This window comes from Panthera pardus, unplaced genomic scaffold (genome assembly GCF_024362965.1).
Source record: "Panthera pardus isolate Hobbes unplaced genomic scaffold, ASM2436296v1 HiC_scaffold_11, whole genome shotgun sequence".
In the NCBI taxonomy this organism is placed as follows: Eukaryota; Metazoa; Chordata; class Mammalia; order Carnivora; family Felidae; genus Panthera; species Panthera pardus.
This window is the reverse complement of record NW_026526666.1, coordinates 91,146,401-91,163,304: the sequence shown is the minus strand read 5'-3', so window position 1 is coordinate 91,163,304 and position 16,904 is coordinate 91,146,401. Positions and strand designations below refer to the sequence as shown.

Below are 16,904 nucleotides of genomic sequence, written 5' to 3'. Positions count from 1 at the left end.
AATGTCAGTTATCAGTTGAATCACCTTATATACTTATTAATAAATTAACTCTTAAATGTTCTCCACTCCTCTCTCATCTCATATTTCCTAACTAGATTGGAAAATTAACAGGGACAATGCCACTTTCTTCTTACTTTTCCCCCACAGTCCTCCTGTAGTCCACAGGAGGCATTAAATGAATGTTGCCCCTGTACCAGTCACTCACAGCCACTATCAGAACAATGTGTTATTTCTGAGGGAAAGCTTAAAAAGTACATCTCAAAGAATTCTAGACAGAAGAAAAAAGTCCTTGATCATTCAGAAGACAGTAATGGCACTCTGAATAGCAGTATCACTAATTCTTGTAACTATCAACTATAGCATCTGCCACAGTGACTTTTTTTTTTTTTTTTTGGTGACATTTCTTTTTGATAGTTGAGGGCCTCTGAGAAGGGGCTAAGTTAAAGGATTTCCATGATCCATTCCAACCCTCATATTCTAAGACTCTGATTCCTTTTATTCTCAATCGGAGCATTAAATAATGCTGGACACTATGGTTGTTTAGGGGCTGAACGATGAGTCAGCAGGTGAAGCCATTTGTGAGAAGCAGTTTCATTACACTTCCAACAACAGAGAAGCCAGCAAAAGACAGCTGCCATTGTTTACATTGCTGAACATGCTGTCGGTTTCACAGGCCTGTAAAACCACCTATTGTCAGCAAGCCCCATTTCTCTTAGTTAAGGGTTAAGAAGCACCAGACTTGGCTACCAGTTCCTAAAGCACAGTGAACAATCTCTTTTCTCAAAGCAACAACTAATATAAGTGCCTAAAAGAACATTCAAGAACCATTCTTGCAACAGGCAATGTGCCTCCATTTACAACAATCTAAGTCTCTTCAAAGACTACTCAAGTTATACATGCTCAGACACAGAAAAAAATGTTTCCAGTAAGAAAAACTAGGGTATTTAAATGAAACATACACACACCCACACAATGTTGTTAACTACCTAAAAGCACAATTCAGAGCTCCTTTAAAAGAACAGAGAATAAGGAGGCAAAATATATGAATTGCTACTCTTGAGAGCTAGCGAGTCCAAGCAACCTAAAACCCCATGGAATTACTTTCTATTATGGTTTTAGTTTCAACTCCGTTTCACTTCTCAGAACCGGAAGTGTTTCATCTTTAAGAATCTTGCTGTCCTAAGAAGGATCCCCTCCAAATACATTTTTCATTTCAAAGTTGTGATTTCCAATGAAGGACTGAACTGAAAAAGACCTCCCAATTGGTTTCTAGTTTCATATACAATGACTCATCTAGACATTAAACCTAAGTTAATTTCCATTTCAAAGGCAGATTAACCTAGTATTTCAAATTCCTCGCCGAATTAAGAAGATATAGATCTGTATGTCTATCTACCTACATATATATATATATATATATATATATATATATATATATATATATACACCTACATTTATAAATATATGTATGGGGCACCTGGGTGGCTCAGTCGGTTGAGCGGCCGACTTCGGCTCAGGTCGTGATCTCGTGGTCCGTGAGTTCGAGCCCCGCGGTCGGGCTCTGTGCGGACAGCTCAGCTCAGAGCCTGGAGCCTGTTTCAGAATCTGTGTCTCCCTCTCTCTGACCCTCCCCCGTTCATGCTGTCTCTCTCTGTCTCAAAAATAAATAAACGTTATAAATATATGTATACACACACGCACACACACATCTGTCTATATGTCACTATATATAGTGTCACAGGGCGCTATGACAAAAGATGCCCTAACTTGTGCTGAGCAGGAACTATTCACCATTATTTGAGTATCAAGACCATATGCTTATAAACTATAAACTTATAAATTCATAAGCTATCTACCATGAATCTGCTAACCAAACATGCACTCACTTAAATCAGAACTGTGTATTTTGGGGCACCTGGGTGGCTCAGGTGACTAACTCTTGATTTCGTCTCATGTCGCGATCTCATACTTCATGAGATCAAGCCTCACACTGGGCTCTGCACTGACAGCTAGGAGCCTGCTCAGGATTTTCTCACTTTCTCTCTCTCTGCCTGTCCCCCACACGCATGCACTCTCAGAAAAACATTTTTAAAAAAAGAAACTGTATCTGTTTTTTAATATATATAAAGTTCAGGGTGCCTGGGTGGCTCAGTCTGTTAAGCATCCGACTCTTGGTTTCATCTCATGACTCTTGGTTTCAGCTCAGGTCATGATCTCGCAGTCTGAGTTGAAGCCCCACATTGGGCTCTGCAATGACAGCATGGGGCCTGCTTGGGATTCTCGGTCTCCCTCTCTCTGCCCCTCCCCCACTTGCTAGCTCACTCTCTCTCAAAATAAACAAACATTTTTAAAAAATAAATAAAATATGTGAAATTCAAGTGATCTTTAAATGCATGTTGGGTAACAACCATGGAAATTTACATAGCTCCAAGTTTTCTTGAACACAAATATCTATGCATGTTTCATAAATCTGGAAAACTGCAGATAAGAAAATAAACAAACTCAAAGCCACCCTCAGTAAAAGTATATACAACCTACTTTTAAAAGTTCCAAGTAAAAATTATAACTCACACGTCAACCTTGGATTCGAATTCTTTACTACAAATACATAAACCAATCCTGCCTCCTAACAACCTTGCAGAATGGTCCTTCTAAATCTCAAAATGACCGTTATCATTCCCCTAGCCTACAGCTGTGATGGCTCCCCTCTGTCATCTGGGTGAACTCCAAGCTCCTTAGTCTGACTTATAATGCCTTTTCTGTGGCCTCTATCTGTCCACTTCTTCACTCCAAACTGTTACTCTAGCAATGCTGAACAAGTCATTTTTCACTGTCTTGAGTTTCTGTACATGCTGATTCCTGGCTGGAATACTCTTTTCCCAACCACTTTCTTTCATATGGCACATTCATCCTTCCAGATTCAATTTAGAGGTGTCCCCTTCTTGAGGAAGCCTCTTCCCTCATTCCTCCCAATCCTCCTCCACCCCACCCCCAAGATGAATGACCCTCCCCAGAGCTCCCATAGGCCTTGTGCTTACTGACTCCTGTTCACTTACCTTCTTATATATGTCTCCTGCAGTAGGACTGTAAGTCTCTCAAAGACAAAGACTTATTTCTAATCCCTCAGTGCTCAACAAACATCTACTGAATGACCAAAACAGAATGAATAAACAAGAGAACAACTTTTTCTTTAAAAACCTATGGAGAATGTATCCCAATTCTGCTTTGTTTTACACTCCATGTGAAACAGCTTGCCAAATCATCAGTCCCCAGTTAGTATAAATATTGAACTAAGCAGTTACCAATTTGTAAGCCAGTCTCCTTAGGTCCACAAATTCATCATCCATGAGCTATTTTCACTGTTTCAAAAAGCCTAAGAAATTGTAAGTCAATCCACAATAATGAGGCAAAGACTGGCTAACTAAAACATCAGTTCCTTTTCTTCCGCTTAAAATGTACCAATTACGAGTGGTAACAATGAGTTTATTATGCTATGCTTAATTCCTGATCAGCATATAAAGATCTTTCATTAAAAATGTGAATTCAGGGGTGCCTGGCTGGCTCAGCTGGTAGAGCATGCAACTCCTGATCTCAAGGTCATGAGTCTGAGTGCCACACTGGGCTTAGAGTTTACTTTAAAAAAAAAAAAAAAAAAAATGTGGATTTAAAAAAAAATTTTAATGTTTATTTTTGAGACAGAGCACGAAGTGGGGGAGGGGCAGCAAGAGGCTGGGGGGGGCCGGTGGGGGGGGGGGATACAGAATCTGAAGCAGGCTCCAGGCTCTGAGCTGTCAGCACAAGAGCCCGAAACAGGGCTTGAACCCACGAACAGAAGTATCATAACCTGAAGTCAGACACTTAACCAACTGAGCCACCCAGGCACTCCCAAAACATGTAGATTTAAAGTGATGATTTTGTAACTGCTGCCCAGAATCCCAACAGCAGCCTATAAACAGCCAAGGCAGGTAGTAAGTGATTTAAAGGTTTTTAAAGGTTGTTTTAAATTATAAAATATGTGGTTATTATAGAAAATAGGCAAAAGTATAGACAAATGTAACTACCCAAACCAAAGCCTTCCCAGGACTAATTTAAACTTGCAAAGAAACACTGGAAAGAATTTCTCTTCAGTCTCCAATCTTCCTTGAATGTAGCAACAATTACACAGGCAGAGTTCAGAGTTTAAACCAAAAGGCTACCTTTCACATATTAAGTATCACTTTCTCCTGTCTCTATAGCTCAGTGGAAACCAAATCTGGAAAGCTGTAAGACTGTTTTGGGAGTTCTCTCTCCTCTTTCCCCTCAGCAGCTTCTTCGTCTTTTCTGTAGCTTCGCCATCTTCACATCAGCAGACACTGCGTCGACTACTAAGAACACTTGCTTTCCTCTGGACTCTCTGTTATGCTTCTATTTCCACAGATTTGTCTAGCCCTCTCTGCTCGTCTGACCTCCATCTCCTTATTTCCAAACATGTCCAGTTTACTTCCATCTGTTAAATGAGTAAGGGCACCTAAGAGGCAGAGGCCCCATCAGGTTTATTTTGTATCTCTGTCAACAACTAGCACATGCTGTTATTTAATAAACACTTGTTCCTTTGGTCATTTAATAAATAATTATTGTATATGTACCAAGCATCAGGCACTATTACCTTAATATGTGGAATCAAAACAATGCTATTTCCCTTCCCCTTTCTACTTCTCTCTTTTCTCAAGATTTCATTACATTTTTCCTTCTCCCTTGAGCATCTTAACCTTGCCATTACTAGTTATCCTGTTCCCTTCAGTTGAGCCTTCACCTGAAAAGTAAATAAGCTACTTTCATAAATACGATTCTAGAAGACAAATACCCTTATCATTGACACTAATTTTCACAAATGCTAACTTTATGAACAGACCAAAGCCTTCAATTTAATGAAAAGCATGGGTAGACTTACTTTCTGCACCGAGACTCTGTGTTTGATAAATAAATGATTAAATAAAGAAAGGAACAATTACAGTCTAAAGGAGATTAAGGAGAAATAATAACCAAATGCAATGTGGGATGCTGAAACAGAAAAGGAACAGTGGAAAAGCCAGTAAAAATTATAATAAGGTTTGCAGTTTGTTAATAGTGTATCACTGTTAATTTCCTGTGCTTGATAACTGTAATATGGTTATGGAAGATGTTAACATTAGGGGAAGGAGACAAGGTATGTAAGAGAACTCCTACTACTATTTTGGCAAGTTTTCTTTAAGTCTAAATTATTCAGGGTTCGGGGCATCTGGCTGGCTCAGCTGGTGGAGCATGTAACTCTTGGGATCTTGGGGTTGTAAGTTCAAGCCCCATGTTGAGTGTTGCAATTACTCAAAAATAAAATCTTTAATTAATTAAGTTCAAATAAAGTTTCATTTTTTTAAAGAGGCTGACAATACCTTGCTCCTATTTAGTTCACATGCTAATGTCAAAGGCCTTTATAACTAAAAGACCTAATACAAACCATTAGATGAAAGGATATAAGGTATTTTGCTGCTTCACAAAATATCAATGACATACCTAGAAATAGCATAAAGACTCCTAATTTTCTAAACTCTACATAAAGGTTACTAGATAGGATGACTGTATAATTTACCATCCAAACCAGGACCATTACAGGAGAAAGGAGATCTTAAGTCAAAGTGGTTACTGTTATTAAAAATATCAAATCAACTTGAGTCTGTACTAACTTGATGCTTTGGCAAGTTAGAGGCATCTCCCTCAAGCTCAGAACAAATGCCCCCGGGAGACCGGACCAGAAAGGTACACCAAAGATCCCCAAAGACGACTGCATAAAAGGAAAATAAGCCAGTACATGCTTATATGCTTGTATCTTTTAATTACGATTTTCAAAAGTCAAGAATAAGGGGCACCTGGGTGGCTCAGTCAGCTCAGTTCATGATCTCAAAGTTCATGAGTTCAACCCCCGCCTCGGGCTCTGTGCTGACAGCTTGGAGCCTGGAGCCTGCTTTGGATTCTTGGTCTCCTTCTCGCTCTGCCCCTCCCCCGCTCATGCTCTCTCTAAAAAATAAAATAAATGTTAAAAATAAAATAAAATAAAATAAAATAAAATAAAATAAAATAAAATAAAATAAAATAAAATAAAATCACTGACTTTCCAGAGCAGCATTCAGCTTTCACTATCTTACCTAAAATGTACCACATTCAAGTATACTCACCCAGTCACAACGTAAAAGATATTAAGCTAAGGTCAAGTACTCTGCTGTCTGCGTTTGAAACAGCAGCTACCTCAGGAAGTTGGACTGGTTCCAAATTCTTATACTTCTAAAAAGGATCAACAATGTAATATTGTAAGTATCAGATGAATATATTAGCCTCAAAGTCTCAACAATATTAATCAGGTACTTGAGGTCATTAAAATTTTCCATCGGTAATTAAGATACACTTTCTTCACGTATTTAATGAGCTAAGCTAAAGATATACATAACAATTTATAAGACTTAAAAGTAGATAAAACCTTAAAAAATAAGCAACCCCATTCCCACACCGTAATAGTTCAAGTCACTGAAGAGACTTTGCGTGTATGTGTGTGTGTGTGAGATTGTGTGACTGTGGAAAATCTTTGTCCAAAACCATTTTTATTAGACCTGAAAGGTTACAAAAAGCCTCATTAATGTGGTCTTTTCCTGAATAGCAGAAAGGATCCTATTAGACAAGAGGTGAGCAGTATTTCCCAATTTTATTTCTTTATAATAATATACACATTAGAATAGCCTGAGGGTATAACCTAATAAATACAAAATCAAATTTAATTTGAAACTTATATAAATGCTCTAGGCAGAACGAATATCCTATGTGAAATACAATAATACAAATAACCCAAGAATTTGTAACTTACAATTTCAATTCTTCCCAGCACAGCAAAATAGTCAAATGCCCATATGTTATTTTTCACAAAGCTATCACTGCTTAATAGGAATTTATCTTAATAATAAAGATAGGCAAAATCTCTTTTGAGTAGCTCTTCTGTTTTTTTAGGCATTATACAAGAGGTGGAAATGATCAAAATTCATTTCTTCAATAAGTCATATTTCATAAATAGCACACCTCACAAAATCTCAAGCATTTAATAGATGATAAAACCTTAAATGTATTTCTGTGATGTCATTCCTAGTCTCTTAATCTTTCCTGTTCCTTATTTCAACTTGCACATGGCAGGGCACCTGGCTGGCTCAGTCAGTAGAGCAAGCAACTCTTGATCTCAAGGTTGGGTGTTCAAGCCCCACGCTGGGTGGAGAGATTACTTAAATAAATAAATCTTCCAACTTTCACACCTCAACAAATCTTCAAAAACACTGTTTCCATCATGTCAGTTTCCCAATAAATAAAAAACAGAAACAAAAGAAATACAATTGATTTTTGACAAAGCATCAAGACAATTCAAAGAATGCTCTTTTCAGCAAATAGTACTGAGACAACTGAATAGTCACATGCAAAAGAATAAATCTGGACCTCTACTTCACATCATACACAAAAAATTAGCTCCAAATGGATCAAAGACCTCAGTGTAAGAGCTAAAATTGTAAAAATCTTAGGGTAAACAAAGGAGTAAATTTCCATGACCTTGGATTAGGGAAAGCCTTCTTACACACACACTAAGGAAGCACAAATGACAAAAGGAAAAAAAAAAAACAACACATAAATTTGATTTAATCAAAATTAAAAATTTTTGTGCATCAAAGGACACTATCAAGAAAATGAAAAGACAACCCACTGAATGAGAAAAAATATTTGTAAATGTTATATCTGATTAGGGACTTGGATCTAGAATATATAAAGAACTCTTAACAACTCAATAATAAACCCATTAAAAACCGGGCAAAGGATTTGAACAGACATTTCTCCAAAGACAGATGGCCACTAAACACAAGAAAAAATGCTCAATATCATTAGCCATCAAAACCATAATAAGGTATCACTTCACACCCACTAGGATGGCCTATAATAAAAAAAGATAATGACAAGTGTTGCAACCCTCATACTTTGCTGGTAGGAATGTAAAATGGCACAAACTTTGGAAAAAGTTTGGCACTTTCTCAGAATGTTAAACGTGGAGTTACCTTATAAAACCTAGCAACTGTACCAAAGTATATACCCAAGAGAAATGAAAACATATATCCACGTTAAACATTCATAGCATAACTATACGTAATAGTCAAAAAGGTGAACAACCCAAATGTCCACCAACTAATGAATAAATAAATGTGACAGAACAGTATTCAGCAATTGAAAAAAAGTATTGAAACATACTACAATGCAGATGAACCTTGAAAACATTATGCAAAGTGAGAGAAACCAGTCACAAGAGACTACATATTATACTGTATCATTTATACGAAATATGCAGAATGGGCAAATCTAGAGAGGCAGAAAACAGATTAGTATTTGCTTCAGGCAGAATTAGGGAGGTGGAAATGGGAAGTCCAATGGGTTTCTTTTGGGAGTGATGAGAATGTTCTAAAATTGATTTTGGTGATAGCTGCACAACTCTGTGAACATAAAATTACTGAATGGTAGACTCTAAACGGGTGGCTTGTGTGGTATGCAAACTGTGTTTCAATAAAGCCATAAAAAAAAAAAAAAGTAACGGTTTCTTTCCCACAAATGAAGCCTAACCTTCTCTTATTTTTTTTTTAAACATTTATTTATTTTTGAGACAGAGAGAGACAGAGCATGAACGGGGGAGGGTCAGAGACCGAGGGAGACACAGAATCCGAAGCAGGCTCCAGGCTCTGAGCTGTCCGCACAGAGCCCGACGCGGGGCTTGAACCCACAGACGGCGAGATCGTGACGTGAGCCGAAGTCGGAGGCTCAACCGACTGAGCCACCCAGGCGCCCCTAACCTTCTCTTATGATTCAAAGCCCTCTAACACGTGGATCCATTATTTCAAGCATTCTACCACAAGAGCCCTCCACTCCAAGCACACTAATAAGGATTCTCACAACCCAGCATACAGCATGCTTATTTCAAGCCCAAACCTTTGTTCAAGCTGATTGCTCACTCACCACAATCCACTCCCCTCTGCCCATCCAAACCCTGACCATAGTCTTAAACTCTTGTTTCCAATATTTTTTAAATTCACCTTTCAGTTCAAATTCTTTCTCTTATATGCTATTTTCTGGAGTCTAGAAAAAGCCAGGAGTCTTCCCACCCTTTCTTACATCCCTCTCTATTCTACCTTTCCATTCTCACTGTAAAATACTGTATTCTGGGGGCATCTGCATGACTCAGTGTGTTAAATCTCCAATTTTGGCTCAGGTCATGATCTCACGGTTTGTGAGTTTGAGCCCCATGTCAGGCTCTGCACTGTCAGCTCCCCGGGAGTCTGCTTCAGATTCTGTGTCTCCCTCTCTCTCTGCCCCTCCCCTGCTTGCACTCTGTCTCTCTCTCTCTAAGGTGAATAAATGTTTTTTAAAAATGCTGTATTCTGGCTCAAAATTGGCTGTATTTACTTTACCGCCACCCTGTTCCCCTACCCCCCCGTCCTGTCATTCCAAAATTGTTCAAGTTCTCTAACCCCACATGAATCCCTTATTGTTTTTTCCTCCTTTCCTCCTTCCTTCCAATCACTCTATGTAACATCAACATTTCCTGAAAAACAATTAAAGGAGCTATCATGATAGCATGTATACATTCCAAAACTATCTGGAGTAAATACCACCTTGGCCACCAGTCTTTTTTTTTTTTTTTCTTGTTTTAGTTTAATATGCTTGAATACATGAAGATGAATTCAAAAGGATGGTTAAAAAATGTACATATTTGTAGGAGCAAAAAAAAAACCTGTGAAGTTACATCAAATTTAATGTTATAAATAATGCAAAACATTTTGGCCACAGTAACTCAAAAACATTTGACTTACTGATAAAGGTTTCAGCTCTTATCTTTCTAATGTACAGTCCTACCTTCTGAGTACAAATCAAAGGTAAAAGAGTATCCTCAAGAAAACCTTGCCAAAGAACAAAAAATAATTCATTCCAAATTAAGAAAACCAACCAAAAAGCCTTTTCTGCTGGTGGAGAATTAAATAAAATAAGATACAAAACTATATATATACATATATATATACGTGCACATATACATATGCACACACGTATGTATACATACGTATATATATACACACATATATATGTGTCATTTTTTAACAATAAAATTGTCAAGTATTGAAAAAAAAAAGCCTTTATATGTAATTTGACCTCAAGTTATGTTACAAAAAAAAAGGGCAGAATTTAAGCCCCTTAAAGTCCATAGAAAAAAGTATAGAAGGGGAGCCTGGGTGGCTCAGTGGGTTAAGAGTCTGACTCTTGATTTTGCTTAAGTCCTGATCTCGAAGTTTGTGAGATCGAGCCCAGGGTTGGCACGCAGCCTGTTTGGGGCTCTTCCTCTCTCCCTCTCCCCCTCCCCTGCTTGCTTGCCTGCACAGTCTGTCTCTGTCTCTGTCTCTGTCTCTCTCAAAATTAAATAAAAACTTTTAAAAATTTTTTTAAAAAAAGGAAAAGAAGAAAGTACAGAAAAAAATATACCAAAATGTTAACAGTGGTTGTCTCTATATACTAAGATTATGAGTGACTTTCTACTTATCCATATTTTTTAATTTCCTGATTTGATTATGTTACTCGTAGAATCATAAAACAAAATTTGTAATAGTAACATTTAACTATAAATGTTTTTCCTCTTTGGCCTTCTACCAACCCTAATCACATGTATCTATTCTTCAAAGGCAACTCAACCAAATTAGATGACTTTGTAAACTGGGTCCATGTTATTCCATCTCAAATAAAATTATGGAACTATTATCAATTACGTATCAGCACAAAACAATTTTAGGGCAGTCTTGTGGTTCCATCTATATTAGCCCTAAAACTTATCCTAAAACAGATCCCCAGACTAACTTAACCAACATTTCAACAAACATTTACAGATTTCCTATCTGCCACAGACTGCTCCAAGTGCTGGCAGTTCAACAGCAAACCAAACTGACAAAAGTCTCTGCCTTTAGGGACCTCACATTCTACTGATAAAATTTAGAATCTCATGAGAGGGAACACACATGGGCTTGAAAAAGTACAAAACTGCTACTAGTTAATAAAGGTCATAAAAACTGACAAATTTCAAATGTACTTAAAACAGTTTAAACTATCTCACATTTCAGCTGAGGCTACAAGATTCAAAAACTCCCTCTGGTTGGCAGCAAGCCAAAGAACTAGGAGCCATTTGAGAATTCAGAAGTAGCTTGGGATCTTGCAATACTTCATCGATGTAAATCTCAGCTGCAATGTATACACTGCTTGAAACAGTCTCCTATTATATTAGATCGGAGTATTATTCCTAAAATAAAAATAGATCGTGTCTCATCACAAGAGTTTACTCCAAAATTTACTTTCCCTTATACCTCATAATGAATTACCTGTTATCATCAACGAGAGCCAGCCAGCATCCGGCCATGGCCACCTTATTTTATGGTCTCAAGTCATCATACAATCTTTGCTGTCACAAGAGGCGAAGATAAGGAAGTCACAGAGGCATTTCAGTCTGTCTAATTCTAACTTTATTTTTGTTTAATATAGTCCTTTTTTTTAAAGTTCATGTATTTATTTTGAGAGAGAGAGAGAGAGAGTGAGAGGTCGCACAGGAGGGGCAGAGAAAGGGAGAGAGAGAGAATTCCAAGCAAGCTTCACACTTCAGCACAGATCCCAATGCAGGGCTCAAACTCACAAACCGTGATGAGCCAAAATCAAGGGTCCGACACTTAACCAACTGAGCCACCCAGGCGCCCCTAAATCTAACTTTAATAAGCCCCAAACCAGAGACTTCTAATATAAGCAAGGTGCCCTCCGCATGATCCATGCTAGCATGCTTCTAATGTCAATATGTCACCACAGAAACATGTTACTGACCATCAGACAAAGAATCCATTAGTAGGTCTCTACAAATCCTTCCTACCTACTTGGAAGAACAAAACAAACCTCACACCATAATCTTCAGACTTATAAACCACTGTAATTCAAGAGAGTCACTTAATAAACTATTCTAATTCCTCCATTTTAGAGAAAGGGAAACTGATGCCTAGAGCAGTTATGTGACTATTCCAGGATAATACCTCTATAAAAATTGAAAACTCAAACTCACATCCAGATTTTTTTTTTAACTCCAAATCAGGTACACTTCTCAACACATCAAGCTAAATTTACTTATATTTCAAAGCTAGCTGGTACTGTTTCCAGGTCAAAATCTAGTTTCAAAAGGACAGGGAGGTATTATGGGAGGAGTGGGAAGGAGACTAGGAAAGGACCAACCACAGAGATCAGATCTGAAATGTATCTTCTCATACTCTAATTCTTCAGATTATGGTGCAGAAGATACTTTGAATCTGTGGCAACTGTGTTTTGGTTACCATGTTCTGGGCTGCCTCCTCCAGCTTCTCTGCTCCTGCTAAAAACATGAAACGTGACTGAAATCCATTTACTAAAGTTCTATGCAGCAGCAACAGCAATGGAATTGGCAAAAGTCAGCTGGCAGGAGAAAGCTCTGACACCTCAGGTAATTCTTACTCAATTCTTCTAATGTAGCTTAGATGTCAGTTTCTTCTAAGCTCTAATTCCTCCTTTTCATAAGACTAAGTAAGCTCTTACAGCAGAGTTATGAAGGTACTTGCCTCATGGTATTGTCATTCACTTGTCGGGACCAACTTCTTTGAAGGCAAAAGCTTTTCAAACCTAGATCTAGCATAGCACTGAGTCTGGCACACAGTAGGTGCTCAAAAAAAGAACAAATGCATTTTAAAACCTGCCACTTACATTAAGTCCCCAATATAAATGGCTAAAATGTGGCAACCCTATTATGATTTAAAGCATGGTTTTCAGGGCGCCTGGGTAGTTCAGTCAGTTAAGCATCCAACTCTTGTTCTCTGCCCCGCCCCTGCTTGCATCCAAGCAAGCTCTCTCTCAAACTAAATAAACATTAAAAGAACAAAAATAACAAAACATGGTTTTCAAATATTTTTTAGCAACAGAACTTTTTGTAAAAATCTTATCAAAAACCCCAATGTGGAAAACCAACATATCATTAGTCTTTAAGTGGTTTCATCTCCGTCTGACAGAAAATACCACACTTTAAGACTTGTAAGCCTAGGAGCGGCGGAGGCAAGAGCCAGTGTGACTCCGGCGTCTAAGTCACGTTCTTCCTTCTGCATCATCTTGCATCAATCTCCCCCTCTTCTTCCTGGAAGAGGATCTGCCCTTTAAGACCACACATCCATCTTTGTTGGTGGTGGGGCTTAGGAATAGAGAGACTGCTGGCCGCTTCCTGAGTTAAGAGTTCTAGTTGCTAGTTACAATGGTATTTTGCTGGAGGCCTTGCTAACTTCTGAACAAGCAGAAACAGGCATGGAGTCAAATGAGGCAGGCCTATTCTTATGCTGCAAGGCCCAGTGAGGTACAGATAACCTACTTGTCTAGCAGTACGTGGCTATGAACTAATTAAAACAAGATACAGTATCATGGCAGTCTAGATTACTCCACAGAGCCTCTTTACTGTATACAGACCTTCCCCTAGCTACTTCCCACTCTCACATGCAGACGTGGTAAGAAGGAACGTGGCACAGTAGAAAGGACGCTTGTGAGCTTTGGAGCTAGTCATACCACGGTCTGAACTGCGGGCCACCAATTACTAGATGGACAACCTTGGGAACATTATTTAACTTCTCTGCTCTTCAGTTTCCTCATCTATAAAACTGAGACACTACCTACCTCGTAAAGATTCTTGTGAGAATTAAGTAAAACCATGCATGCATGGTACCTAGAGGAGTAGGCACTCAATAAATGAATACTATTATTATTACTCAGATCTAACTTTGGTAAAGAAGCAAAAAAGAGAAAAAAACAAATGTTACTGGCTTCAACCTACAAAACTGAAAATCAACACAGAAAACAAAACAAAAAGCCAATGGGCATACTTGTTTTTAAAATATGTCATTTTGGGGTTGCCAGAGGCCTTTACCAAATCTAGTTCCTTCAAAGAACCCACTGCCCTGATTTTTTTAACCAAATTGGCTGCCCCAAAACAGTAACTAGACTCCCCAGAAGTGTCAGCAGCTCTGGGAGAAATGACACCCTGAAGTCTTTCCGTATAAATAGAACACTGTGTATTCCTAACAGACTCAAAATTGTTCTAAGTCAGAACTATTTGGGCACCTAAATCCAAACTCATTTACCTTTAACTATCTGAAGGGTAAGCAATTTCCATCTAAAGGGACTAGGTTTTAAGGGGAGGTCCAAGAAGCCCCTGAAAATGTAAGCAACAGTCTCTGTGGAAAGGTCTATAAGCTTTCATCAAAAATGTCAAAGTTGTTTGTTACCCAGAAAAGGTTAAGAATCACTTTTAAGATGCTCAACAGAGCTTCTGGGAAGCTCATACGAGGAAGGTGGGTTGAGCATATCTCAAGGCAAGTATCTTTAAGTGCCAATTTCATAAACTATTCATATCGGATTGTGTCATAAAAACTCTAAGCATCTTCCTGCCTCACCAGTAGCACTTTCCACAGCAGGGCTTATCCTTTCATCCCTGCCACCCTTCATCATGTCCCATTCCTTCCCAAGCCCCAATCCCTGCCTCTTTGCAGTCAAAGGCCTGTACCTGCAGTGGTTTTCTGGGCCTGCCATGTAAGAACAAAGCCTACTTGAGCAGGTCCCGGTTTATATTCAAATTCATTACTGCCAACATTTCCCTTCATTTCTGATTTGTCACTTGAACACTAAGTACAAACGAAGGACACTTTGTCAGGTGAATCTCCTTTCAGTATTTTTACAAATTTAAAATACTACATGAACTTATTAATTCAATTCGAACACAACTGCACCCATATGTTTTGAGGAACTGGAGAGCTAACCAAGCCATAGAAAGAGCAACTCCAGCTTTCACCCCAGTATCAAAGTTTCCGTGCGTGTCAATTTATCACATAATGGCCACTCTCCTCAAACAGATACAAATTCCCACACTCCCTCAGGGTAGAAAAGCGGCACTGCTCTATTTGGATCCATTTTAACCAATTCCCCACTACCATGGATAACATTTCATCGTTTTGTTCTAATGAAACGTAACCTATACCTCACTTACTATACGAGCTTTTAGATTTTACTAACCGAAACCTTGCAGCACATAAAGCAAAAAGATAACAGAACTGTGAAATACATCAAGAATTTTAATTTCTTCTGACATGAGGCAAAGCAAAAACGCAAAGCCACATAAAATCAACTACCTCATTATTACTACAAACAGGCGTTAAGAATCCTCTCCATTGGAAATTACACCTTAAATTTATGCCCTTTAACAATTGTTGCAGTATTAGTAACTACTTTCATGTTGCAACCAACTCAGAGCTTTTATAAGTCCTTTCTTTGTGAAATGCCTTGAGAAAAAGCACATTTGAAACATCTGAGTCGCAGCTCCTTGTGTCCAAGTACCACCACCAAATTCACCAAGCACTGGTCCTTTACTTATCACTCTGCACATCAAGAACACTATGGGCTTCCTTTCAATGCTAAATTGCCAAAATAGCTCCAATTTAGGACTGAAGAGTTTACTTTGGTGGTATGGTACATAAGCTTATAACCCTAACCACGCATGAGCAGTCAAGACCAAAAAAAAAAAAAAAAAAAAGACAAATTAGAAAGGAATTCAAACTCACTAAATGAAGATATGTTCAACAGATCCAGCACTGAGCTCCACCTTGAAGCAGGCAAATCAGCCAATCTTTTTTTTCCTAAAGTAAAGCAACTAGGGATACTGATCAAAACTAACCAGATTTTCCATGAGCAACACTAAGGTATCACTTAGCATTCTCAACCGTGAAAAATTCTTAATTGAACAGAATCATGCAGATTAAAAACATTATGAAATCAGTACACACATCACACTGGAACGGAATTTATCTTTACTCTGCACCACACTGCCTGGATTGAATAACAATATTTAGAGAACAGAGAAAACGACACTTGACAGAAACCAAAAGGATGACCTGAAATGACTCCAGAAGGGAGATACCTTTCCCTTCTCAAAGCAATCGATACAGGCAGGAGTCAAACTACGGACTGTGAAATCATCTGTGGACTTCACAGCAGTTATACGCTCTAACGCCCTACCCTCTCTGGAAGTCAAACACAAAATGACACAAATACAAAAACACAACACATCTAACATCCAATGGTTATTTATTGATTTACACGAATACAACGGATGGGGATGGCAGGTGCATGATGAAATGTTATTCTCAGGTAGGTAATACCTTTCTAAATCTCCGTGGAATTCATCAATTCATCGCTTTACCTTCACCGGCTAGTTTCTGACTAAAATACCTCGCCATCAAGTCTTTTCAATCAAAGCTGTCCAAAAATTCTACAATCGAGTAAATAACATGAAATTAGATACATTCAATGCTAGAATTTCCTCCAGGAGCCCTGATCCCCTCTAGACATCAGGCCTAAGAAAAGGAAATTAAAGTCTTTAAAAATATCCATCATAACGCAAGCCTTCCAAGAAGTGAGACTTTTGAGGGTGATGGGTAATGTCAGTTAACTTCCTCTTCCTTTAAAAAGGTCAAAGACAGGGAAGCGTCCGGTGTAACATTTCCTCCTCAGATCGCGTTCCACCACAAACCACATCACAACCCGCCCCCCCATCACTAAACAACATTAGCCAGAGGGGGTGCTTTCTGTACATTTTCACCATAGATTTAAAATCCAACTTACCTCAGAAACGAGCTGAGCTTAGTTTCAAACAGGAAATTTACCAACAAAGTTTATTATCTACTAATAATAACTAGGGAAGCCCACCAGGCCCCGCCGCAGGGGGAGCAAAAGGGAGATGGTGGAGGAGGTGG

At 38.5% G+C, this 16,904-nt stretch overlaps 1 protein-coding gene across 7 annotated transcripts in view; it reads right to left on the bottom strand.

Moving 5' to 3' along the window:
- EIF4G3 (eukaryotic translation initiation factor 4 gamma 3) overlaps positions 1-16,904 on the bottom strand; it is a 314,444-nt gene that overhangs the window by 296,241 nt on the left and 1,299 nt on the right. The gene's annotated exons all lie outside the window — the stretch shown is intronic.